Source organism: Brienomyrus brachyistius, unplaced genomic scaffold, assembly GCF_023856365.1.
Source record: "Brienomyrus brachyistius isolate T26 unplaced genomic scaffold, BBRACH_0.4 scaffold37, whole genome shotgun sequence".
NCBI classification, from domain to species: Eukaryota; Metazoa; Chordata; class Actinopteri; order Osteoglossiformes; family Mormyridae; genus Brienomyrus; species Brienomyrus brachyistius.
In genome coordinates, this window is record NW_026042312.1 from 111,020 (window position 1) to 136,787 (window position 25,768).

A 25,768-nucleotide genomic window follows, 5' to 3' on the forward strand; every position below is an offset into this window, starting at 1 on the left:
GATTACCAATTACCAGAAAAAAATCACATAAATCCTGTTTCATTAGGAATCCTGAGATATATACAGTACTGTGCAAAAGTCTTAGGGAGTCATAGGAGTCATCAGCTGGGTCCAATAAATCTGACCGCCGTAGTCACAGTTAGCATTAGCACAACTTCTCTATCCATGGCCTTCTCACTTCATAAGTCAAAGTCAACTTTACTGTCATTGTGTATGAGCACAACGAAATGGGGTAGTAGGGCCAATAAAGGTAGTAGAATAGAATAAATAACAATAAAGGCAGTGCGACAATTAGCGTCCTGAATATATATATTATATATATATATATATATATATATATATATATATATATATATATATATATATATATACACACACACACACACACACATATATATATATATATATATATATATGACATTGCTAATGGCCACATTCGGATTCAGATATAAAGTCAAAGTAATTAAAAATCTGGGGCCGAGTGCCTGAAAGACTTCAAGTCCTGCTACAGGTTGTCCTGTAACTAATAGTTGTCCTATGGGCAGATTCCCCCACCTGAGCTGTAGATCTCTGCAGCTCGTCCAGAGTCACCATGGGCCTCTTGGCTGCATTTCTGATCAGCGCTCTCCTTGTTCAGCCTGTGAGTTCAGGTGGACGGCCTTGTCTTGGTAGGTTTACAGTTGTGCCATACTCTTTCCATTTCTGAATGATTGCTTGAACAGTGCTCCGTGGGATGTTCAAGGCTTTGGAAATCTTTTTGTAGCCTAAGCCTGCTTTAAATTTCTCAATAACTTTATCCCTGACCTGTCTGGTGTGTTCTTTGGAATTCATGGTGTTTTTGCTCCCAATATTCTCTTAGACAACCTCTGAGGCCGTCACAGAGCAGCTGTATTTGTACTGACATTAGATTACACACAGTTGCACTCTATTTAGTCATTAGCACTCATCAGGCAATGTCTATGGGCAACTGACTGCACTCAGACCAAAGGGGTCTGAATAATTACGCACACCCCACTTTGCAGTTATTTATTTGTAAAAAATGTTTGGAATCATATATGATTTTCGTTCCACTTCTCACGTGTACACCACTTTGTATTGGTCTTTCACGTGGAATTCCAATGAAATTGATTCATGTTTGTGGCTGTAATGTGACAAAATGTGGAAAAGTTCAAGGGGGCCGAATACTTTTGCAAGCCACTGTAAACCACAGGCATCACCCTAACGGTAAGAAGTGTGATCCGCTTACGACTGACACGCAGTACAGACAGGATCCCATCCAACACGGGACCCACTATAGGCTCACACAGAAATAAAGGAGAAAAACACCAGCTGCCTTTTCCAAGCTGTTTACATTCCTGCGCTTCCTCATGGTGACAGTAACAGCCCGTGTCACATGACCACTGTCATGTCCTACCCATCACACCTGCCTGACCCTCCTGTCTCCTCATTAGCGTGACCCTGATGATTCATGCCTGTTGCTTGTTGCCCCTCGTTAGTCTTTGCATTTAAGTATCTATTTGTCTCGTCAGCCCCAGTCCGGTCATTGATGTTAAACCTTCCTGCTGCCTGTGACCTTCCCGGTTGCCAGTCCTCCCATTTGTGATCCCTCACGATCCTCTTTGTTTCCAGTCTCAGCCCATCTAGTTCAGCAAACCCCCTTTTTGTTTCGCTACCAAGGATACAGAGATGAGAGTCTTTTACCAAGCGTACGGTGTCCAGAGTGGATGAGCATGACCACAGTGAGAAGAGGATCTGATGGATGGAGGACCTAAGTACCATAATCTTAGTAACGCATGAGCAGAATTGGACCATAAGAGGAACTGGCCGGCTCCATCTCACACATGGTACGTGGGTGTAGAAGTTACTCAAAACCATATGGCTGAAATCCTCCACATGTGCATTTTGAATGTATTTGGCATGTTGTCCTGTTTTAACCATGAGAATCCAGTGAGGGGCGACTCAGTGGGTAACAGGGCTGCCTTGCAGCTGCAGTGTTGAATGTTTCCATCCTTCTCCTATGCTGTCTGTGTGGCGTTTGTTTGCTCTCTTTATCCCACATGGGTTTCTTCCTGCAGCGACTCAGACAGGCATCTGTAAATTGTCCGGACTCCATAACTGTGAGTGTGCCTTGTGATTAAATGGCATTCTATCCATGGTGGACCCCAGCTTTGTGCCCTGCGTTTCCTGTAATTGGCTCTGGGATACCCTTGTGATAAGTGTTTGGAAGATGGATGCATCACATCTTAGTACTTGTGACGATCTATCCCGTCTCCTCCCAATTGAGCCAGCAGAGGTCACTAAATGCCCTCCGTAACTCTCCTAACCCTCCCCAGCTGTATCCCATCATTGACGTTCTCCACCCTGATCTGTTAGCCTCCTACACCTCTCTCCCGTCGGTGATTACTGTGTATAAATGTTCCTGCTCTCATGGTTCCTCAGCTCCGTCATCGTTGTTCCAAGTGTTGTTTGCTGTATTCCCTTAATAAAGCCTGTGTCTTTCCCAGAGCTACTGCATCTGAGTCGTCCTTAACCCACTTTGTATTACTCATCACATAGAATATCCATTTACATTTAACCCCATGGACACTAAGCTTTTCTCCCAGGGGTCTAAGGTAAGAGAGATCAATTGGACCAATTTGTCCAGATAAATACATTTGTAAAAGAAGTAGTGAATACGTTTCCAATCAATTCCTATTACACATTGATGTTATAATCAGAAGCCACATTATGAAATGGAATATATCCAAACAGCATTTTAATCTGACCAGTAGGGCATGCTGTTGTATCACTTGTAGAAACACTTTTGCATTTACCAGACTTGTTTACCCAAAGTGACTTACAGCAGTGGGAAGGGTAATGTTTTATGTATATTCTTGGGGGATTTGAACCCATGACCAATGCATCATAAATGCAACACTCTACTTGTTCAGCTAGAGAATCTCTATGAAAAAAGTCCTAATGACTTGAAGTAATCAGCTCCTAATGCCAGGTAGCTGAAAACACAATGAGGTTCTTCCTCAATGTGATGCTGCCCAACCCAGCAGACGGGAATCTGATGAATCAGACACGCCTGCCAGTGTCCAGTTTAACCTTTGGGGTCCGTAGACTCGACGGCCAATCAGAGATGGCAGACAGCTGTCCGCATGGCCCCGATTGAGCGGTACGTTTGCGTAACCTGCTGGCTGTAAAAGGAGACCATGTGTTTGAATGCTGCATCGCAGGCCTGACACATGAGAAAGACCAGATGCCAGCCACCTCAGACATGTGGATTTTATCTGTGTTCCACAGGCACTTTCATATAAGTGATTTACAGGAACAGCCAGTCTAGTGCAGGGCAGCGCAAACACCCTCATGCATATACTGGTTTTAGCACAGCTTCATTGTAAAGCATATCAGATGGCCTCAGAATCCTGCTCCCTGCTTAATACAAGGTGAATAGGGAGTAGGAACTAGGGGACTAAGGACTATGGGATTAGGGGCCACAGGACTAGGAGACTATGGGACTAAGGGAATAGGGGACCAGGGGAAAAGGGGCTACAGTGTTAGGGACCATGGGACTAAGAAACAAGGAGACTAGGGACTTGTGGATCATGGAAGTGGGGCAAAGGGGAATTGGGCACTATGGACTATGAGACTAAGGTACAGAGGGACCACAAAATTTGAGCACTTAAGACTAGAGGACTGTGGGACTGCAATGCAGCATCTCCGGAAACCTGTTTACTCCTGCTGGGCAGCTTTCATGTGGCACCCCCTGCTGGACAGTAGAGACACTACAGAGGCTGTGTATTGTGTTCAGTCACCTTTTACTGTAAATCACACATGGGTTCACGCTCATTTGTGTCTGCTCTGAATCCCCATGGGCCGAGGTGAAAACTCCATCCACTTTAGGTAATTCAGGGGCCTCTTGCCAAGTTATGTGAGCTTCGTGTCTGTCGATTCTTTGGGCTTCCGTACTGGAAGCAGTCCAGGGTAATTTTGGGAAAGTGTGGAGCTTAGACAAACCAAACTACAGCGTAACATGCTGCCAAGGGGGATTTTAAGATTTTGGTATATTGTGTGGGCATCTTTCTGTTCTTGATATTGATTGATGTATGTAATTATGTAGTATTTTTAATATACGGATAGCGCACTATTGTATACAAAGCGACAAGCCAAGCTTGCAGTTTTGCAGTGTTCATGTGCTGCCACCTTCTGGGAAAACGAAGAACGGATTTTCAGATTAAGATCTAAAAAACTACACATTTACATTTTAGCCCATGTTACACTGGGCTTTTCTCCCAGTGCAGTAAGGTCAGAGAGACCTACCAGCGAGAAATCTACCATAGTTACTGTTGTATATACATTTATACTGACTTACATTTTACTTATTTATCAGAAGCTTTTATCAAAACGACATACAAATGAGGAAGCAGATTGACACTGTACGGTGCTGGGCGTCGCCCCGGTATGCAAAGTGCTTGGAAAGATTAAAAGCGACAAAACATTGTATAAAAGATCGAGTCCAAGTGCAACAATTATTAAAAATAATACTTAAGAATATCAGTAACAGAGCTCAGCACCAGCATGTATGGGCCCTCAGGACCTGTGATGATGAGCACAAAAACACCAACGCAAATCCCCAAACTGCACAATATTGTGTTTTGAGTGAAACCTCAATGAGTCTTGAGGTCCATGATACTGTAATAATTTCGAGGAACTTTATCGCTGCATGCAATTCCCAAAGCGCACCACTAGATGGCGGCTTCCTACCGTGAGCTGAAACAGCCGCCGTAGGGGCGATACGCGGCAAGTTTCCCCAGCCGCCAACCGGCGTGCACCGGGGCTGCGTCTGGGTCAGGCTTTTGCCTGCTGCTTTCCTCCAGCTTATTTTCTTGTGTAACTTGGTGCTGGGCTCCTCGCCATATAAACAAACTCAGCCTAGCAAACATTAAGAAATCTGGATGCTATGAAAGGATCGTCTACCATACTCCCATATTCCACTCTGCTTTCATCCAATTGTCTTTGGTTTGTGCTGCTGGGAACCATTATCGCTGTCCTTTTATTTTGCTGCAAACGTAATCGTATGATCACATTATATCGCGACGTCCCTTGTCCCCACCCACGTTTTGTTGAAACTGCATGAAGGTCAGACCCACTTTTGTACCGTTTGAAACACATGTTGATCATTTTTTCTCCTGCAAAAAAGAGCATTTACTTTTATTTTGGAGATATTTTTTTGCAAAGCGACTTACAATTGAGAAAGCGGCGAGTTGAGCAGCAAACTTAAGGCGGTGTGACTAAGCAGGTTTGGACCCATGAAGCTCAAATTCCACAGTCAAACAATTTAAAATTGTTTCTTTGAGAAGGCAGACGCAGGCAGTCACCGGTGCGTTTGGGGTTAAGGGCCTTAGTCACAGGAGCATAGTGATATAAGCCACTGAGCCAAACGCCAACCCACAGCACTGACCTCTGGCAGAATTCACCTTTACAAGCATGTTTGGCAAATGCCACTAAGTACAAAACTGATGCACTTTTACATAAATAATTGTACTTATCATCAGGGTTCAAGTGTCAGAAGTGCTTCTGCTACTCTTTAGTAAGGTTGCAAATTCCATCTGTCCATCCATCCATCTTCTGTAGCCAGGTACACGCACACACACAGGCGCACACATGCACGCTAACACGCGCACACACACACAGACGCACACACACAGAGGCGCACACATGCACGCTAACACGCGCACACACACACAGACGCACACACACACACACACAGACGCACACACACAGAGGCGCACACATGCACGCTAACACGCGCACACACACACAGACGCATACACACACGCTAACACGCACACACACACAGACGCACACACACAGAGGCGCACACATGCACGCTAACACGCGCACACACACACACACAGACGCACACACGCACGCTAACGCACACACACACACACACACAGAGGCGCACACATGCACGCTAACATGCGCACACACACACAGACGCACACATGCACGCTAACGCGCGCACACACACACAGACGCACACATACACACAGACGCAGACGCACACACGCACGCTAACACGCGCACACACACACAGACGCACACACACACAGACGCACACATGCACGCTAACGCGCACACACACAAACACACATGCGCACACAGACACGCACGCACACGCGCACACACACAGAGGTTTGTAATTATATCTTTGTGGGGACTCTCCATTTGTTTCGATCGTGAAAACTCTAATCCCAACAATGACAGTCTACCCAGCCCCAACCTTAACCAAAAGTAAGCAAACAAAATACAAGATTTTAGGTATTTTCAGTTTTGTGATTCTATTCACAGATTTTTTTATGAAATTGAGGTTATGTTTGTGGGGTGTGGGGAGTGAAAATGTCCTTATATGGCAAAAAAAACCTTATATGGTTTTTATCACATCGTGGGGGACGTTTGGTTCCCCCAATGTAATACACTGTGTTCACAATTATTAGGCGAGTTGTGTTTATGGGATTAATTTTTATAATAAACAAATATAGTGTCATCAGTCAGTCCAAAATGTTAATGAACCTGAAGCCTGAATGTTATGCAAAGGAAATGTGAGTCTGAACATTATCAGGGGAAAACACGTGTGTGCACAATTATTAGACAACTATTGGTGTGCACAATTATTACACAACTATTAGTGTGCAGAATTATTACACAACTATTAGTGTGCACAATTATTACACAACTATTAGTGTGCACAATTATTACACAACTATTAGTGTGCACAATTATTATGCAACTAAATGGAAAACCTACATTTTCCCATCTCCCTTGTTTATTATCATCTTTCAAAGTGCGATTAATAAACAAACATCACATAATTTCCAAATAAACAATTCTGACATGAAATATCAATTAGTGAGCAATATAGCCACCTCCTTACAGATGTAGTGGGAAGTGTGAGTGTCCTGCAGGCTGGAGAGAGAGCTGCTGATGATGCGCTCAGCGGTCCGGACCCTTCAGAAGACTGTGCAGACCGCTGAGTGCATCATCGGCAGCTCTCTCCCCAGCCTGCAGGACACTTACACTTCCCGCTGCATCCGTAAGGCCACCAGCATTGTGACTGACCGGTACCATCCCACCCACCAACTGTCTACTACCCCTCTTCCATCCGGAAGAAGATTCTGCAGCATCAGGAGCAGATCTGCACGACTGTGCAATAGCTTCTTACCCCAAGCAGTCCGGCTCCTGAACAGCAATAAGTCTTCCATTCATGGAATCTGGTATTTTCTTGATCTGTTGACAATAAACTTTTTGTGCAGCAGCAACCACAGCCTCCCAGATACTGTTCAGAGAGCTGTACTGCTTTCCTTCACTGTAAATCTCCCGTTTAAGCAGGGCCCACAAGTTCTCAATAGGGATTATGTCAGGTGATTATGTCATTATTCTGTCATCCTTAAGGCCTTTACTGGCTAGCCATGCAGTGGAGTACTTCGATGCATGCGATGGAGCATTGTCCTGCATAAAAATCATGGTCCTGCTGAAAGATGCTGACTGTTTCCTGTACCACTGCTTGAAGAAAGTGTCTTCTAAAAACTGACAGTAGGTTTCGGAGTTGAATTTGAATCCATCTTGGTATTTTCTGGGAAAGTAGAGTGTACCCTTGGGGAGGTGGGCTCCGGCTGGGCTTAAGATACGGTTTCATTAATGAGACTCACATGGTCAGAAGGATTGAGGTAAACGAGTCTCACTGGCTGTTTCTGAAAGTGGGACCCCCCCCCCCCAATAAAAATCTCACATCTTCCCATTAAAATAATAATTGTAACTCTCCACTATGATTATTCATGTTACAAGGTCCAACTGACAGCACTACTTTGAGGAGAGTTCTTCATCTTCTACCTGTGTGTTGGTAGAATAGTGATTCAGAACTTGGGCCTGTGATCTGAAGCAGGCGGGTGTTTGCCGTTGTACCTTTGAGGGAGGTTCCTCACTGAATTAATCTTGTTTGTATAACCCTTCAGCAGCGAGAGTAGTAACTATTGTAGTAAGATGGAGCTGGAGGGTGCGATCTCTTCAGGTATCGTGATTTTGTTAAATTGATTGATTAATTGTTGTGGCCAGCGTACGTATATAAGATCCAGTTGTAGTTGTCTGTTGGACCACCCTGTAACCAGTGACGCGACTCTCCATGTGCCAGTATCTCCTTTTTCAAAGTTGTGGGTATCTCCATCGCTGCAGTTTGCGAGGGCTTGGTAACCTAGCCACTTGCAGTTGTTTCCCGTTTTAAGGTTCCCTTTTAATACCGCTTGTGATCAGTCAGTGGATGGCGATTTGGTGGAGTGTCCCGGACCGGCGTGAGTCAGGCAGCCGGCGGGATACTGAGCCACTGCAATTGCTGCTGTTTTGTCCTGCTGTGTTTTCTGCTTTTGTTTCGTTTATTTTGTTTTCGGGTTTCCTGTTTAATTAGTATTAAGTATTTATGTGTTTTGTTTAGTTTGTTGTACGTAAACCGTGGGGCGCCGTTGGGGAGGCTTGGTGTTGGGTGGTGAGGATCTGGTTTGGGGGGGGGGGGGGGGTAGGTCGTGGTCGTGGTCGCTCTGCCTTCTTAGCCCACCCCCCTGGTGTGTGTATCTACGCCATGTGATGTGGTGACCCTGTGGAGTACCTTCTGACAGTGTGTCCCCCCACCCCAAGGTAATAGCTGCTGGGTTTGGGTTTCTTTGTGTGATTGGAGTGTTATTCTAACATGATTTGATTTTTACCATTTGTGGGTAGTAATTTGTTTGCTGTTTGGTTTTTCCTTTGGAGTGTTAACTGGAAGCAAAATAATAAAGGCAGTGTTCATGGTCTTCACGTCCCCCAGGCGGTGATTACGAATCTGTGTCCTTTTATATCGGAGTGGGTTGCAAACTCCTGTACTTAATTCTCTGGGTGAATTTCCCAGAGTGGCGTAGTCGGGTCTCCATTTCTGTGTCCCTCTCTGCTTCCTCCCTAACCGCTACAGATTTGACGCAGTCGGCAGGATTTCACCAGTATATGGTGGAGATGTGACTCCCTGATCGCTCCCTGGGAAGGTTAGGTGAGATTTTTTTGTTTTTTTATTTTTTGGTGTTTAATGTGTATTAGTGGAAAGGCAAAGTAAAACAGCAGCATTTGTTTCTCAGGAGTCGGTACTATTTTGAGTAAATTTTGTTTGCTGGGCTTTGTGTATCCTGTCTAGTTTTATCCTCTGTTGTCATTATGGACAATAATGTTGTCACAAAGCTAAACATTGGGTGATCATCTAAGACAGAATTCCATGGCACAACATAGGCCTTCATTGTGGATCGTAGCCTGAGGTAGAAGAAAAATGAGAAGCCAGGCAGACTGTATTCTTTTTGAATGTCCTGGAATGTGCGCACAACATTCGCATCAAACGTATTAGAAAATGTGAAAACCCCCTTGGATGACCAGGGGGGACAAACAAAAGCTTTATAGTCTGACAGAAAGTGGAAATTGTTCCATAAAGGAGATTGTTGACCTATTACTTTTTCGGCGTTGTACCATGCAGCTAAGGTGGATGAAAAGATACAACCAAGTTTGTGTCGTGATTTACGAAGACCTACCCCTGGGAAAGGTAAGTCCTGGAGTCTGTGGGGATGCACTATAGCCGATTCAATACCTCTCCACGACACTACACTGCCTGCGTCTGTCCAAGTGCGCATAGCCCTAATTTGAAATGCTCAATGCTAGAGCTTAAAATCAGGGAGGGCGAGGCCACCGTCTGATTTGGTGCGCTGTAAAACTGAGAAGCGTTTCCTGGGTTGTCTGCCGTTCCAAATTAATTTGGATACAATGAAATTCAAATCTTCAAAATAATTTGGAGGTGGTACACATAGAATCATAAAAGACCAAAAGATAAGTGAGTAAAATATTCATTTTGATTGAACGGCATCTTCAGCTAGAGAAAGACGTGGAGACAAAAGGCTGGAGGAGATAAAGACAGTGCAGAAAGAAGACGACGTATGCAGACAAGTGACAAACCACTGTTTCACAGAATGGCCAGAGAGATGTAAGTTAGATCCAGACATTAAACCATACTGGCAGCACAGAATGGATTTTCACCTTGCTCACGACCTTCTCATGAAGGGAGAAGGACTTGTGATACCTCCCCCCTTGAGAGCGGATGTTCTTCAGCGTCTGCATGAAGGCTATCAGGGAATTACAAAATGCCGAGCCAGAGCTACACTGTCAGTATGGTGGCCCGGTATCACAGCACAGATTAGCCAGATGGTGGACAGCTGGGTCCTAAATGGCCAGATCTGCAAGTTTTTCGCAAGCAGGATGAGGAGAGAAGGCGTCAGCAGGCAAAACACTACAACCGCAGACTCCGCTCCAGACCTCTCGCAGAACTGACATCTGGTCAGACAGTTTGGATTAGCACAGAAGGGACTGCTGGGAGTCGTCAGACCTGCAGATACTCCCAAACCATATGTTGTAGAGACTGTAAAGGTCATCTTTGGCCTACAGGGACTGTTACTAAGTCAAGTTGACTGGAAAACCACCTGACAGAATGGACTTGTGAACAAAGAGGGAAGTTCAGTAGAAGAGAGAGAGAGAGAGAGAGAGAGAAGGAGGTTGTTGATAGCAGTAACAGAAATTAATGTCAAAAGGTACACAGAAAATTTGACTTAAGCTAAAAGGAGGAGGTGTAATAATAGGACTACTGTTCCCATAATGCTCTATTCCCCACAGTGCTTTTGTGCCTTGTATGCGGTATTCCAGTTGTTGTATTAAACACAATCTAACCATGTAGAGACAGTCCTATCTGCTCATTATACAGTTTAGTCAGGGTGATGACTGACTGATGACTGATAACTGACGGGGACAGTAAAGTTACTTTGGTTAGTCTTTATTTATTTACTATTTTTTTATTTTTGGTTATTTCTGTATGTTTTTCCCTTTTTTTAAATATTCTTTAATTACATTTGGTTGTTTGGAGCCTATTGACACTTGATAGAGGGATTTAATGGACAATAAAGAATGTGCATCCTATCCTATCCTGTAAGGCATTCAAGTTTGTCCATCAGCCCACAGGCCAGCAAGCAAAGGCAGTTTAAAGTTTATAAAAGTTTAGATGAATGCAAGTATTTTCTGGCTGATCATGTACACGGGACTGATTGCTTCCTAATTGTATAGTTTTTATTGTTTATCATTTTATATGTTTTATCCTGGGGTGGCATGGTGGTGCAGTGGTTAGCACTGTTGCCTCACACCTCTGGGACCCAGGTTCGAATCTCCGCCGGGGTCACATGTGTGTGGAGTTTGCATGTTCTCCCCATGTCATTGTGGGGTTTTCTCCGGGTACTCCGGTTTCCCCCCACAGTCCAAAAACATGCTGAAGCTAATTGGAGTTACTAAATTGCCCATAGGTGTGCATGTGTGAGTGAATGGTGTGTGAGTGTGCCCTGTGATGGGCTGGCCCCCCATCCTGGGTTGTTCCCTGCCTCGTGCCCATTGCCTCCGGGAAAGGACCCCCCGCAACCCAGTAGGATAAGCGATTTGGAAAATGGATGGATGGATGGATATATATGATATTTGATGTATACACAGGCCTATAGAGGACTCGGACGTCAGCCCCTCACACGGGCCTATAGTGGACTCGGACGTCAGCCCCTCACACAGGCCTGTAGAAGACTCGGACGTCAGGACTAGCCCCTATAGAGGACTCGGAGGTCAGCCCCTCGCACAGGCCTATAGAGGACTCGGAGGTCAGCCCCTCGCACAGGCCTATAGAGGACTCGGAGGTCAGCCCATCGCACAGGCTTATAGAGGACTCAGACGCCCCTCGCACAGGCCAATAGAGGACTCGGACGTCAGCCCCTCGCACAGGCCTATAGAGGACTCAGACGTCAGCCCCTCGCACAGGCCTATAGAGGACTCAGACGCCCCTCACACAGGCCTATAGAGGACTCGGACGTCAGCCCCTCGCACAGGCCTATAGAGGACTCGGACGTCAGCCCCTCACCCAGGCCTATAGAGGACTCAGACGCCCCTCACACAGGCCTATAGAGGACTCGGACGTCAGCCCCTCGCACAGGCCTATAGAGGACTCAGACGCCCCTCACACAGGCCTATAGAGGACTCGGACGTCAGCCCCTCGCACAGGCCTATAGAGGACTCAGACGCCCCTCGCACAGGCCTATAGAGGACTCGGACGTCAGCCCCTCGCACAGGCCTATAGAGGACTCAGACGCCCCTCGCACAGGCCTATAGAGGACTCGGACGTCAGCCCCTCGCACAGGCCTATAGAGGACTCGGACGTCAGCCCCTCGCACAGGCCTATAGAGGACTCAGACGCCCCTCACACAGGCCTATAGAGGACTCGGACGTCAGCCCCTCGCACAGGCCTATAGAGGACTCGGACGTCAGCCCCTCGCACAGGCCTATAGAGGACTCGGACGTCAGCCCCTCGCACAGGCCTATAGAGGACTCAGACGCCCCTCACACAGGCCTATAGAGGACTCGGACGTCAGCCACTCGCACAGGCCTATAGAGGACTCGGACGTCAGCCCCTCACACAGGCCTATAGTGGTCTCAGACGCCCCTCGCACAGGCCTATAGAGGACTCGGACGCCGGCCCCTCGCACAGGCCAATAGAGGACTCGGACGTCTGCCCCTCGCACAGGCCTATAGAGGACTCGGACGCCGGCCCCTCGCACAGGCCAATAGAGGACTCGGACGTCTGCCCCTCGCACAGGCCTATAGAGGACTCAGACGTTGGCCCCTCACACAGGCCTATAGAGGACTCAGACGTCGGCCCCTCACACAGGCCTATAGAGGACTCGGACGCCGGCCCCTCGCACAGGCCAATAGAGGACTCGGACGTCTGCCCCTCGCACAGGCCTATAGAGGACTCAGACGTCGGCCCCTCGCACAGGCCTATAGAGGACTCAGACGTCGGCCCCCCACACAGGCTTATAGAGGACTCAGACGTCAGCCTCTCATACAGACCTATAGAGGAATCACTGAAAGTATCTTTACCAGTGGCAGAGAGAGGAAATCTCTTCAAGGAGTTGTTGTAAAAACTGCATAAAGGATCATTGGCTCTGACCTCCCCTCTTTGGACACATTAAATACACAATGCTGTCGGAGGAAAACTCAGAACATACTCAGTGATCAACATCACCCAGCATTATGCCTGTTTAGGAGGAAGAACTTTATGATACAACCTAAGACACCGCAGGCCAGAGAGCATGACCGCCTACAAAACACGATTCTACAACAGCTTTATCCCAGCCACAGTTAGACTGATGGCTAAGCACATTAAAGTGGGTATGAAATACAGGCCCCCCACTTCCCCCGTGGACATTACCTGGACAGTTACCACTCCAAAGAGGCAATCAGACACATCAGAGCACTACAGCCTCACTTTCATTCTTTCCCTTAGGTAGTCAAATAACTCTTTCAGTGCAATAGTCTAACAAACATGTGCAATATTCCACTTTTCTGTACATTATACTGTCTTGATATTATTTCTGTGAAATAATTCACTCACACACCCAGGCCATGCACTCTGTATCCTGTATCTGCATCTGTACACAGTGTGTAACCACTTACTGTATTACGTTCTGGAATTAGTGTGTTGGCTGCTTTTATTATTTACATTTTTTATATTATGTTATTTAATGTTTTAAAAAACTGTCTCTTCTCCTCTGTCTCTCTATTTTTTAAAAATGACTCTGGGAGATACGCACAAGAATTCCAATGTACTTCTACTGACCTGTTCCTGTGCAAATGGCAATAAAGATATCTACTACTACTCTACCAATGATATACCAGGCCCTTCAGGTCTGGGTGTGCAGCAGGACCACAATGCAATGCAATGCAATGCAATTTTATTTATATAGCGCATTATCACAACATTACATTGTCTCAATGCGCTTTACATTTCTGCCAGGTAAAGACCCCCCAGTGAGTAAGCCAAAGGCAACGGTGGCAAGGAAAAACTCCCTAAGAGGAAGAAACCTTGGGAGGAACCAGACCCAAAGGGGGGGCCCATCCTCCAGGGGCCAGCAGAAAAATCAAACAAAACAAGAATTATATAGTTTAAGCTAATATGCAGGGGAGGAAGGAGAGGCATCCGTGAGCCAAGGGCAGGCAGGCTGGAGGGTAGTTGCCGGAAGTGGAGGTAGTGGTCTTGCAGGCAGCAGAAGCATAAATTCCTCGATGTTATGGTTCTCCGGGCAGCACACCCCAGAAGGGGTGGGGGAGGAAGTAAGAAAATAGTGTATTAGCCAGAGTTGAGGAAACTAGAGGCAGTGCAAGCAAAATGATTGAGTGCAATATTCATCTAGGCTCCGGCAGATCTGGCTATAGCAGCATGAGAAAGAGGGAGAGACAGGCGGGAACACAGGCATGGGGACTCCCTGAACATCAGCACTCTAGTGTAAGGCCAGAGTGACAGCACTGACGCATCAGTTTATCCAAAGCCAAGGGCACCGATCCCCACCCAGCTCTTCACCTCATACTGTTAGTCTAACTGGGAGTGAGCAACCAGCTGGAACTAGAACTAGGTTTCCTATACGCTAAACTATACAAGTGCGTTTTTAATCTAGACTTGAATAGCGAGAGTGTGCCTGAATCCCGCACATCCCCCGGGAGACCATTCCACAGCTGCGGAGCTCTGTAAGAGAATGCTCTGCAGCCTGCAGTAGTCCTGTCTACTCTAGGAACTAACAGATATCCTGCTCCTTGTGATCAAAGCAGGCGAGAAGGGTTGTAAGGGACCAGAAGATCATTAAGATATTGTGGTGCAAGGCCATTCAGAGCTTTGTAGGTTAATAGCAGTATTTTGTAGTCAATCCTAGATTTCACTGGTAGCCAGTGCAGGGAGGACAGTATAGGGCTAATGTGATCAAATTTTTTAGTTTTTGTGAGAACTCTGGCTGCTGCATTTTGTACTAACTGAAGTTTATGTAAGGATCCAGATGGACAACCCGAAAGGAGGGCATTACAGTAGTCCAACCTGGAAGTTATAAAGGCATGTATTAGTTTCTCTGCATCTTGAAAGGAAAGCATCTTCCGAAGCTTGGCTATGTTCCGTAGATGGTAAAATGCTGTACAAGACAGGAGAGTTCAGGACAACTGACTTCACTGACTCGACCTGGTCCACTGATGCTGAATAACCTCTCAGGTGACAATGAGCGAAAGCGGAGAGATGTAGGTGGGAGCTATGGAAGTGAGAAGAGTGGGCAAACTGTAGGATATACCCAAGATGACGTAAACCAGGATGGGTTACCAAAACATAATAGTGGAAATTGGTGGTATAAAGGGGCTGATACACCGCTGCTTCATTAGGGAGGAGGATTGTGTGGTGTGTGCGAGTGCAGAGCCTCCAGCTCAGGGAGTCCCGTTCCCGTACACTAATAACCAGTGTGGAGACTGGGGAATGGAGAGAGTTAGAAGAGTCTGGAAGGGTCTGTGTCAGGATGGTTTGATTCCCCTGATAAAGTATGCAAACTTAAATCTAGTCCGAAAGTACGCATGCAGTACTGTCCATATTGGTGCCTGATATACCAGGGAAATATTAAATATGCTTATAGGGTGGACAGTTTAGGCCTTGGGAAGGTGGACAGCGATATATTATGGGGCAGAAATTGAGTTTTTTTCAAGGGACTTCCTTGTGAGTGTTTTAAGAATAATGGGACAGAGGAGGTGGGCATCTCCGGGGGAAACTGTCGAACTGTTTGGGATGTGAAAGGCGACCAAGTGCAGAATGGAGAAGTATGGAGCATTCCGCTGGATGCATTAGAGAACCAGAGCGTACCTCTGGCAGATACGTGGTGGCTGTGTGGTCAGGAGGGAGGATTGAGGCCTCCTCTCCCCAATAATTGTGGAGGCCTCTGCACTAGGGGGATGTTAGCTAGCCAGGTGGATATTTACTCTGACAAACAGCCCTCTAGGTTCCACAGGTTTGTTACGAGCTGCGAAGATGATCCCAGTGTGTATATAGATGCCATATGCCAGCCGAGGGGCATTCCAGAGAAATATAAGGTGAGAAGTGAGATAGCTGCAGGGTTTGAATCATTATTAATTTGGCCTACTGTTAACAAAAATGTGGAATGGAAAAATTATTTGTACTATAATCAGCAGAGGTTTATCAACTATACTCAGGAGGCACTCGCATCTCTGGGGGAGCAGCTTCAGGCCACCAGTCTGATGGCAAGACAGAACAGGATGGCCCTGGATTGGCTCCTGGCAGAAAAAGGGGGAGTGTGTGTGCTGTTCGGGGATCAGTGCTGTACATTTATTCCCAATAATACAGCCCTGGATGTTTCATTTACTGAGGGTATGAAAAAGTTGCAGGGGTTACAGGGTGAGATGGCGAGAAATTCGGGACAACATGACGGGTTGTTTGACTGGTGCTATAATATGTGGGTAGTTGGCAGTAAGCCCTTATGAAAGCACTCTGTGTGCGTGCTGTGTTCATTCTTGCTTTGCTACTAATCTTTTGTTGTGTAGTTCCTCTTGTTCGCTCCCTAGTGGGAAAAGCGCTGTCTCAGCAGGCGACTATAGCTGCAATGTTTAGAGTGGTGGGAGGACCGTTTGGAGCGGCAACCTCCTGGACCAACACAGAAACGGATGGCGACATAGACACCTTGGATACGCTCCTGCCCATAGCTGAAGTTCGGCCGTACCGCCTGTGAATACTCCATGTTGGAAACGCTGCAGCCTGCCTGCCGCCCACGACACCTGGGACTTTCCTGCTCATGACAGAGTGCCTGTTATAGTAATCTACAGTGTTATCAGTTAACCTTTCAGTTATCTTTGTATTAGCCGTATATGTTTATGTAATGAGCTTGTGGTAGGTGATGTACTCCTGGTAGATTATGTATTCCTGATAATATATGCAATGTATCCTGGGGAGTTCATTGCTGTTGGTTGATTCTGAGTGTTGATAGTTTGTGAGCCATGTCAGCCATGGACCCCGAAGGGGGGCCGCGCCTGTGGCGGGCTGGGAGTGGAATTTCCCTAGATCTTAGGGTTTTAGGCCTCCCTCCTAGGCTGGATGGACAGAATTGTGTGTGGGACTCTTTAGAATCCCAAAGGGGGGAAATATATGGGATATTATTTAGCACTATACAATGTAGAATATAATCATTACGGTATTATTAAAAAGCATGCCAAATACCCGTGATGTAATCATTGCAATGTAATCATTATAATGTAATCAACACAATGTAATCAATTGAGTATGTATTTGCACCTTGTATTAGCCTCAAACTTTCTGTTAGCTACTTTATGTTAGCCCTGAATGCATGAATATCCACCTTTATTAGTGTTATGCCTTATCATTATGTTGAATGACAAATATATTATCAACCCTCTAATTAGACAATGTGCAACAGGTTGAAGCTGCCAAGGTTTGCTACTGAAGGAAGGTATTCGCCCGAGTTCCCCAAAAGTTCACGACTGAGCATTTTTAAAAAACCAATTGGAGATGGTCGCACCACCATTATGTTCGGCTGAGGGACCAAACAGTAAAAGAAATGATGGACAAACTTATCACCTAGGGGTGTGGATTGATGTAAAAAACAATGATTGTGAATGGTTGAAGGAATGATGATGCTTAAGTGACGAGATATTGTTAAATGATAAGAACTTGTATAAAAATAGGTATAAAACAGTACTGGACACACTTTAAGTGTCCGGCCTTGGTTGTAACTTGTTTGCAATAAAGACTGAATTTGGATCTACACCAGCGGCTTCTGACTTCTGATTTAGCAGGGAATGAAAAACCACAAAACTAACATTTTGCCTTTTTCCCCATCTGTAACAGTTATTATGTTATTATCATTTAGAACTGAATATCCATACTCCCTTTTAATCTCATGCATCTTTTTTATCATTCCCCAGACTTTACTAATGTCAGTTTCCCGTCCTACTGAATTACAGAAGGACCTCCAAAACTCCCTCTTTGCTCATTTAACTACCCTCCTTACGTTAGCCTGCAACTTTTTGTACTCAATCAAATTCTGAAAGTTGTGAGTACTATTTAACAAAAAAGCTTTGTTTTGAGACTTAACTGCAGTATCACATTCCTTTGTTTACTATGAGATCTTTGGTTAGTCTGCTTTGCTGCCTCTAGAATTACTGCATCATGGTTAGATTTCTTTTGTCCGACATAAAGCTGGCCCTGCAAAACGTCACCTAACGTCACCAAGTCACATGGTACAAAAACCTACAAGACGATCGTGACAGATCGTGCAGCACGTGCAGAGAGCAAGTAAGATCGTGCAGCACCTTTCAGCCGGCATAACTGTAAATGTCGGTACTATGTGCCCCTGGCTTATTTTGTAAATGTCTCGTAAATGTTCTTGTTTGTTTTGTTAATCTTAATGGTCACTGGTCAGCTATTACTTCTGTTGTAATTTAAAGCTTCAATAACAAAAATAATAAAAAAAACCTCTCGGCCGGCTGCACAAACTGGAACTGCCTCCGTGACACAACTTTGCCCTTATTGGCTGAACAATTTTAGCATGACGTTTGTATCTCTGGAAGTTCCGATGCGTTATCTGCTATTTCTCCCGAAAAGCCTGTAAAGAAGTAAAGTTTCAATAAATGCTCTAATAGATAGATAAGATAAGATAGAAAGATAGAAAACTTTATTAATCCCTCGGGTAGATTCCTCTGGGAAATTCGGATTCCAAGAGCACAGCACCGACAGAAGTTACAAAAAATAAAAATAACAACATGAGCAAATGTTATATATATACATATATATACATATATAGATACAAGAAAAATAAAATACAAAGGGATAAATAGAATAAATAGGAATAAGAGAATACAAGGGAATTGCACATTCCCAGTATTGAACCAAAAAACCAAAAGTATTGCACATTTCCAGTATTGAACTAAGAACCAAAAGTATTGCACAAGAGTATTGCACAGTGAAGTGAAGAGGCACTACAGCTTAGTTGTCCCCCCCTCCTTTGTCCACCTGTTTCCCCTCCCTCTCCCCTCCAGAGAGGAGTTAAACAGCTTGATGGCGTATGGGACAAAGGAGTTTTTAAGTCTGTTGGTTCTTGTCTTTGGGAGAAGCAACCTGTCACTGAACAGACTCCTCTGGTTGTTTATGGCCGTGTGCAGAGGATGCCCAGCATTGTCCATAATGTCCAGCAATTTTTTTAGTGTCCTTTTCTCTGCCACTATCGCCATAGTGTCCAGCTTCATGCCGACCACAGAGCTAGCCTTCCTGATCAGTTTTTCCAGCCTGGATGAGTCCTTCTTTGCTGTGCTGCTCCCCCAACACACCACAGCATAGAAAAGTACTCCAGCAACCACTGACTGGTAAAACATCCTCAGGAGCTTCCTGCAGATGTTAAAAGACCTCAGTCTCCTGAGGAAGTACAGTCGGCTTTGGGCTTTTTTATACAGGTGCTCTGTGTTGCATGACCAGTCCAGTTTGTTGTCCACCCACAGCCCGAGATACTTGTATTTGTTGACCACCTCCACCTCCTCCCCCTCTATCTGAACCGGCAGTGGACCTTCTCTGGACCTCCCGAAGTCCACAACCAGTTCCTTGGTCTTTGAGGTGTTGAGTTGCAGGTGGTTTGTGTGACTCCATGTAACGAAATTCCTCACCAGACTTCTGTACTCCTCTTCCTGATCCTCCCAGATACACCCCATGATGGCTGTGTCGTCTGCAAACTTCTGAATGTGGCATAATTCAGAATTATAGTAGAAGTCAGAGGTGTACAGGGTGAAAAGAAGAGGGGACAGCACAGTTCCCTGTGGTGCTCCTGTGCTGCTGACCACAGTGTCAGACATGATGTCCTTCAGCCTGACGTACTGTGGTCTGTCAGTGAGATAGTTGGAGATCCAAGCTATCAAGCAGGGGTCCACCTGCATCCTGTTCAGTTTTTCCTGGAGCATACAGGGCCGGATGGTATTAAAGGCACTAGAGAAGTCAAGAAACAGGATCCTGACCGTGCCTTTCCCCCCGTCCAGGTGTGAGTGGGCTCTATGTAGGAGGTACAGGATGGCATCCTCCACGCCGACATCCGCCTTGTATGCGAACTGTAGTGGGTCCTGGGCATGTTGTACCTGTGGTCGTAGGAGGTTAAGGAAGAGCCGCTCTAGAGTCTTCATAAGATGTGACGTCAGCGCCACCGGTCGGAAGTCATTCAACTCATTGGGCCGGTTCCTTTTGGGGACTGGTACAATGCAGGATGTCTTCCATAGGGCGGGCACTCTCCCCAGTTGCAGACTGAGATTGAATACTCGTTGTAGCGGCTCCCCAAGTTCAGCAGCACACGCCTTTAGCATCCTAGGACACACCTTGTCTGAGCCTGCTGCCTTTCTGGGGCAAAGCTTCCTCAATTGTTTCCTGACCTGATCCACTGTAACACTGGGAGATGATTGGAAGGGGGGGGGGGAAGATGTCCTGCTGTTGAGAGAGGGGTGGTAGGAGGAGGGTGTCATAGTGTCCAGAAGGTGGGGAAGAGAGGGAGGTAGGAGAGTGGGGAGAGGGCTCTGTAGTAAAGATGAGGGTGGGGGGGTTGTGGGCTGGTCAAACCTATTGAAGAAGTTGTTAAATTCGTTTGCCTTCTCCACCGTCCCCCCCACTAAGCTGTTCTTGATGTTATAGCCTGTGATGGTTTTCACACCATTCCAGACCTCCCTCATATTGTTCCTCTCCAACTTCTGCTCCACCTTCCTCCTGTAGGTGTCCTTTGCTTCCCTCAGGCAGCGTTTCACCTCCCGCTGTGCTGCTTTCATCTCCTCCTTCACTTTGCTCCTGAAAGCCTTCTTCTTCATGTTGAGGACAGCTTTGACTTCCTGTGTTACCCACGGTTTGTTATAAGGATAACACCGTACCGTCTTAGCAGGGGCAACCGTGTCCACACAAAAGTTGAGGTAGTCTGTCAGACAGTGTGTCGCCCCCTCTATGTCCTCACCATGTGGGCTCAGAAGCACATCCCAGTCTGTGGTGTCGTAGCAGTCTCTCAGATGGACCACTATTGTTCCTAATTTACATAAATGATATGGATACCAATATATACAGTAAACTGGTGAAATTTGCAGATGACACCAAGGTGGGTGGTGTAGCAGATACTGAATTAGTGGCTCAGCAGCTACAGCGGGATCTTGATTTAATTAGTGACTGGGCCGATACCTGGCAGATGAAATTTAACGTCGATAAATGTAAGGTACTCCATCAAACACTTAGTCACTTTTCATTAAACATGCACTAATAATCTGTTATTTTATTATGTTTGTTATAGCTTAGTTATAGTTTTTTTTTCTTTTTTAACTTTCTACAGAGTATGAGTATTTATGTGTATTTATATAAAGTTACAATACAGTATCACTCATAGCTATTTTGCACTATTATTTTCTTCACCTTACCTTTACTCCTATTGTTGCACTGAGCATGCAAAGGACAAAAGAATTTCCCTCGGGATAAATAAAGTTTTTTCTTATCTTATCTTATCTTATCTTATCTTATCTTATCTAGGGAGCAGAAATATAAAGTACAGGTATTTCATGGGTGTCACTGAAATAAAGGTAGCTGATCATGAGAAAGACCTTGGTGTGTATGTTGATGCTTCCATGTCCCATTCTCGCCAGTGTGGGGAAGCAATAAAAAAGGCCAATAGGATGTTGGGGTATATCTCCAGGTGTGTGGAGTTTAAGTCAAGGGAGGTAATGCTAAGATTATACAATTCCTTGGTGAGACCTCACCTAGAATATTGTGTGCAGGTTTGGTCACCATATCTTAAAAAGGACATTGTGGCCTTAGAAAAGGTGCAGCGTAGGGCCACAAAAATGATTCCTGGTCTTAGAGGAATGTCATACGAGGAACGGTTACTTGAGCTAAATCTGTTCAGTCTCAAGCAAAGGAGACTGAGGAGGGACATGATCCAGGTATATAAGATTCTAACAGGTTTGGATGCTGTTCAACCAAATAGTTACTTCAGCATTAGTTTAAATACACGAACTCGTGGCCATAGGTGGAAATTAGCGGGAGAACATTTCAAGCTGGATTTAAGGAAGCACTTCTTTACACAGCGTGTAGTCAGAGTATGGAATAGCCTTCCTGATAATGTAGTGCAAGCTGAATCCTTGGGTTCCTTTAAATCAGAGCTAGATAAGATTTTAACGACTCTGAGCTATTAGTTTAGTTCTCCCCAAGCGAGCTTGATGGGCCGAATGGCCTCCTCTCGTTTGTATAGTTCTTATGTTCTTATTAGAAGAAATTCTCAGAGGGAGATACGAGTCCTAGGTGCCTGCTGGGTACATATTGAAGACAGAGTTAGGACCGACTCCAATAATTCTGCACTGTCTCCCAGATTAGGGGAAAAATTGTATTTTACTGAATATTTCATTTATGGAATTTTACCTTAGACTTGGTCAGCAGCCATGTGGATAGATTTCAGAACTACAGACGGTCTGTGGGTTGGGGGGGGACAGGCAGGTTGGCAGGTGGGGGCACACTGAATGCTCCTAGGGGTGTGGTGGGTGTGCTTATATGATTTACAGGCGAGGCTAACAAAGGCACTAAACTGCACAAACAGCCTCCTGTATGAAGTTTTACATGAAAAGGGGCCATGGGCTTGTTGGCACTATGTTTCTTAGCAGACTGACTAATACAGCCAACTGGACCATCTACCTCTTCAAAAACATCCATGCAGAGTTTTCTGCCTGTTTCTGACAGCATTCACTGTTATTCTTTTGCTCCAGTCCTTTGCGATTTTCCAGGTTTTATTATCTTGACCTTTAAAATCTGGAGGATTGCTACCCTCCAACTAGCTGTTTTGGGTCAAAATGGCCCCATCTGTGTTAATTTGCATCATTAATTACAGCATAAATCAATACATTCCAGATGAATTTTAAGGAATTTCAACAAAAGCCTGTAATATCATTTTCGACCACCATGTGACACCACAAGCCGTTGGAAAACCACTAAGCTGTCAATAAGAGATTTGGCAGAACTGAAAATATGATGTTAAATGTATCACAGTGCAATAGTTTTAAAAATAAATCAATGACTTTGCACGACTATTTTATGTGTTTTGTCAAATAAAAAAGTATTTGAACTTGAACTGATACTGAGCAAAATATTACCTCTTACTTATATGAAGGTTCGCATTACCTATGATACTGGTGCCAAACCTGAGGATGATCTGAGGTGCTGCTCTGTAAGAGACATGGAGCGATACACCTGAAGAAGCAGCAGATCTCGTATTGCAGGAATTGGAAAGCAGTAGTACAGAAAGGGACAGTACTGAAGTAGGTGTGAGACCTCTGTTGAGGTTTCGGAAGTGGAATTCGCAGAGGAAGAGACTGATATTACCAAAGATGTGCAGATGTGCTGGTAGTCAAAAGCACTGGACGGACATGGTCCAGACAGGATTACAGCACAGTACTCAATGAAAACCTCTCTGCGGCCAACCAGGCTCTGCATTCGACAAGCCAAAGATATCCTGTCCAACTTTTTATTCCAAGATCAATGGAAAAATCAACATTAGCAACCTGGAGGTAAGAAGGAAATTCGTCAAGGACTAGAAAGAAATAACAGCAAGGGAGTTTACGGCATATATGGGGCTTTTAATATTGGCTGAGGTTTTCAAATCCAATTAAGAATCAATCAAAAGTTTATGAAGTGCGAAAATGAGACCGGTGATTTTTCTAGCAACGATGCCCAAACAAAGCTTTTGTGACGTGTTGCTGGTTATCTGCTCTGACGATCGTCAGTCCAGAGCACTCAGGAAATCCAGCGACAAGATGGCGGCGATCTGCAAAGTATGAGAGCTCTGGGCAAACATCATTCCCCTGATGCATATCACCATTGTCACACCTGGTTCTGTTCATGGGTAACTAATATCTTCTTTATTACTGCTTCACATCGATCTACATTGTCACAACAGTTTATAGTTTTTAATTACCAAAAAAATCATATTTTTACGAACATGTTGCCAATACGTATGTAGTGAGTATCAATTTCATGTTCGTGTTCAATGAATCATAATGGATCATTTATTTTAGTTACTATATTTACTCACGATTTGTACCTGAGTAGTGACTGTGTTATTAAGTCAGTAATGAATAATATTGTAAAGTGCTATGAAAAATGTATAACGTTTATATCTGATTCCTGTATTTGGCATCGGATAAGTATTCTCTCCATCTGCTGTTGCAGTCTGCTGCCCATTTTGACAGCATATGCTCCGAAAACCGGGCAGATATGGAATTAAATTTTGGGCAGCCTGCGACTCCAAATTGAATTACTCCAGGAGAATCGAAGTGTATATCGGGAAATCTTCGGGGGGGGGGGGGGGGGGGGGCAAGAACAGAGACTGGCAAACCCTCTCTGGGAGACAGACATTCTGCCTGCCGCTTTCTTGGGCTCCTGTTGATTCTGGTGACCAGAAACTGGGACCAGAGTAACCGGAGTCTGGGATGAAGGAGGGACCCACGTATCAGGACCCAGGGCAGTCCAGCAGGACATCCTCTGGATCCATCTTCTCTGGGCTGGTGGCAGCCTGCAGGCATGTGCCGGTGGGACGTCAGGATAGAAAGTGGGCACCAGCAGGCCGTCAGGAGATGAGGTGGGCACATAGTACACATAGTAGTGAGCAGTGGTGACGTAATGGTTAGGGAAGCGCACTCGTGATTGAAAGACACTGCATCTACAGCATCTGGCCCAGGAGAGCCAGCCGTTGCAGTCGTTACATCCGCACTCAAGGCTCCCAGCCCAGATGGCCGCTCAGGCCGCACCCACAGTGTCCACAGTGTCCGGCTGGACGTCTGGGGACATTGAGGTGGGTGCTGGCCAGGCATCAGGGGACAGAGAGGTGGACGCTGGCCGGACATGATGGAGCAGTGTGGCAGGTGTCGGCTGGTTACCAGGGAACCGTGTCAGATTCTATGAGAAGCCTAGAGGCAACCAAGGCCTCACCTGTGTTGGACACTGTGGGTGCGGCCTGAGCGGCCCTCTGGGCCGGGAGCCTTAAGTGCGGATGTAACGACTGCAACGGCCGGCTCTCCTGGGCCAGATGCTGTAGATGCAGTGTCTTTCAATCACGAGTGCGCTTCCCTAACCATTACGTCACCACTGCTCACTACTATGTGTACTATTAAAAGAGGCAGTAGGGTCTTGTCCAGCCAGCTGACAAAACGTTTCCACATTTAATTGGAACGAAGGATGGTAGGAAACATCTGTATTGTGTGCAGACTTCCAATAAAACCATGTTGAAGCAAAGTCCGACCTCTACTGTGGTCCAGCACTCTGACAACCATAGAACTAGGAGTGAAGCCTGTTCTTCTGTGCTGGAGAGCTTTGGGGAGCATGTTTTGGTGAACAGGGGGATCACAGTAAATCCCAGAGAAGCATCATGTTGTCAGACTTCAAGTGACAATGAGGACGCAGGTCGCCCTACGGCAAACGACATGGAGACGGCGGGCTCTTTTTCTCCAGAGCACCCCACCTCTGCGGGGTTCAGCACACTCACTCCATTCCAGAGGGCCCTGAGGATCTCCGCTATAGCTGTCACACCCTCCACTTGGGAGTCCGGGGAGAGGGCGGCTATGCCCTCCGTCAGAGATGGGCCATTCTCTCTGGGGAAAGATGTACTACGGCCTGAACCAGCGACATTAGGTATGCTTGACACAAGCAGCAGTGATCGGCTGTAGGGACCTGGGGAATCTACTGGGGCTTGTCGAGTTCCGTCAGTCTGTTGGGTGCCAGGATGAACGACTCTGGGAGCAGGTGTTGTCAGACAATAAACTGGGATTTACT

The 25,768-nt window shown here is 45.8% G+C and overlaps 1 protein-coding gene across 1 annotated transcript in view; it reads right to left on the reverse strand.

Moving 5' to 3' along the window:
• The window catches only part of LOC125722255 (stonustoxin subunit beta-like), a gene marked incomplete at its 5' end in the record, with an annotated part of 198,601 nt that overhangs the window by 94,054 nt on the left and 78,779 nt on the right, over nucleotides 1-25,768 (reverse strand). The gene's annotated exons all lie outside the window — the stretch shown is intronic.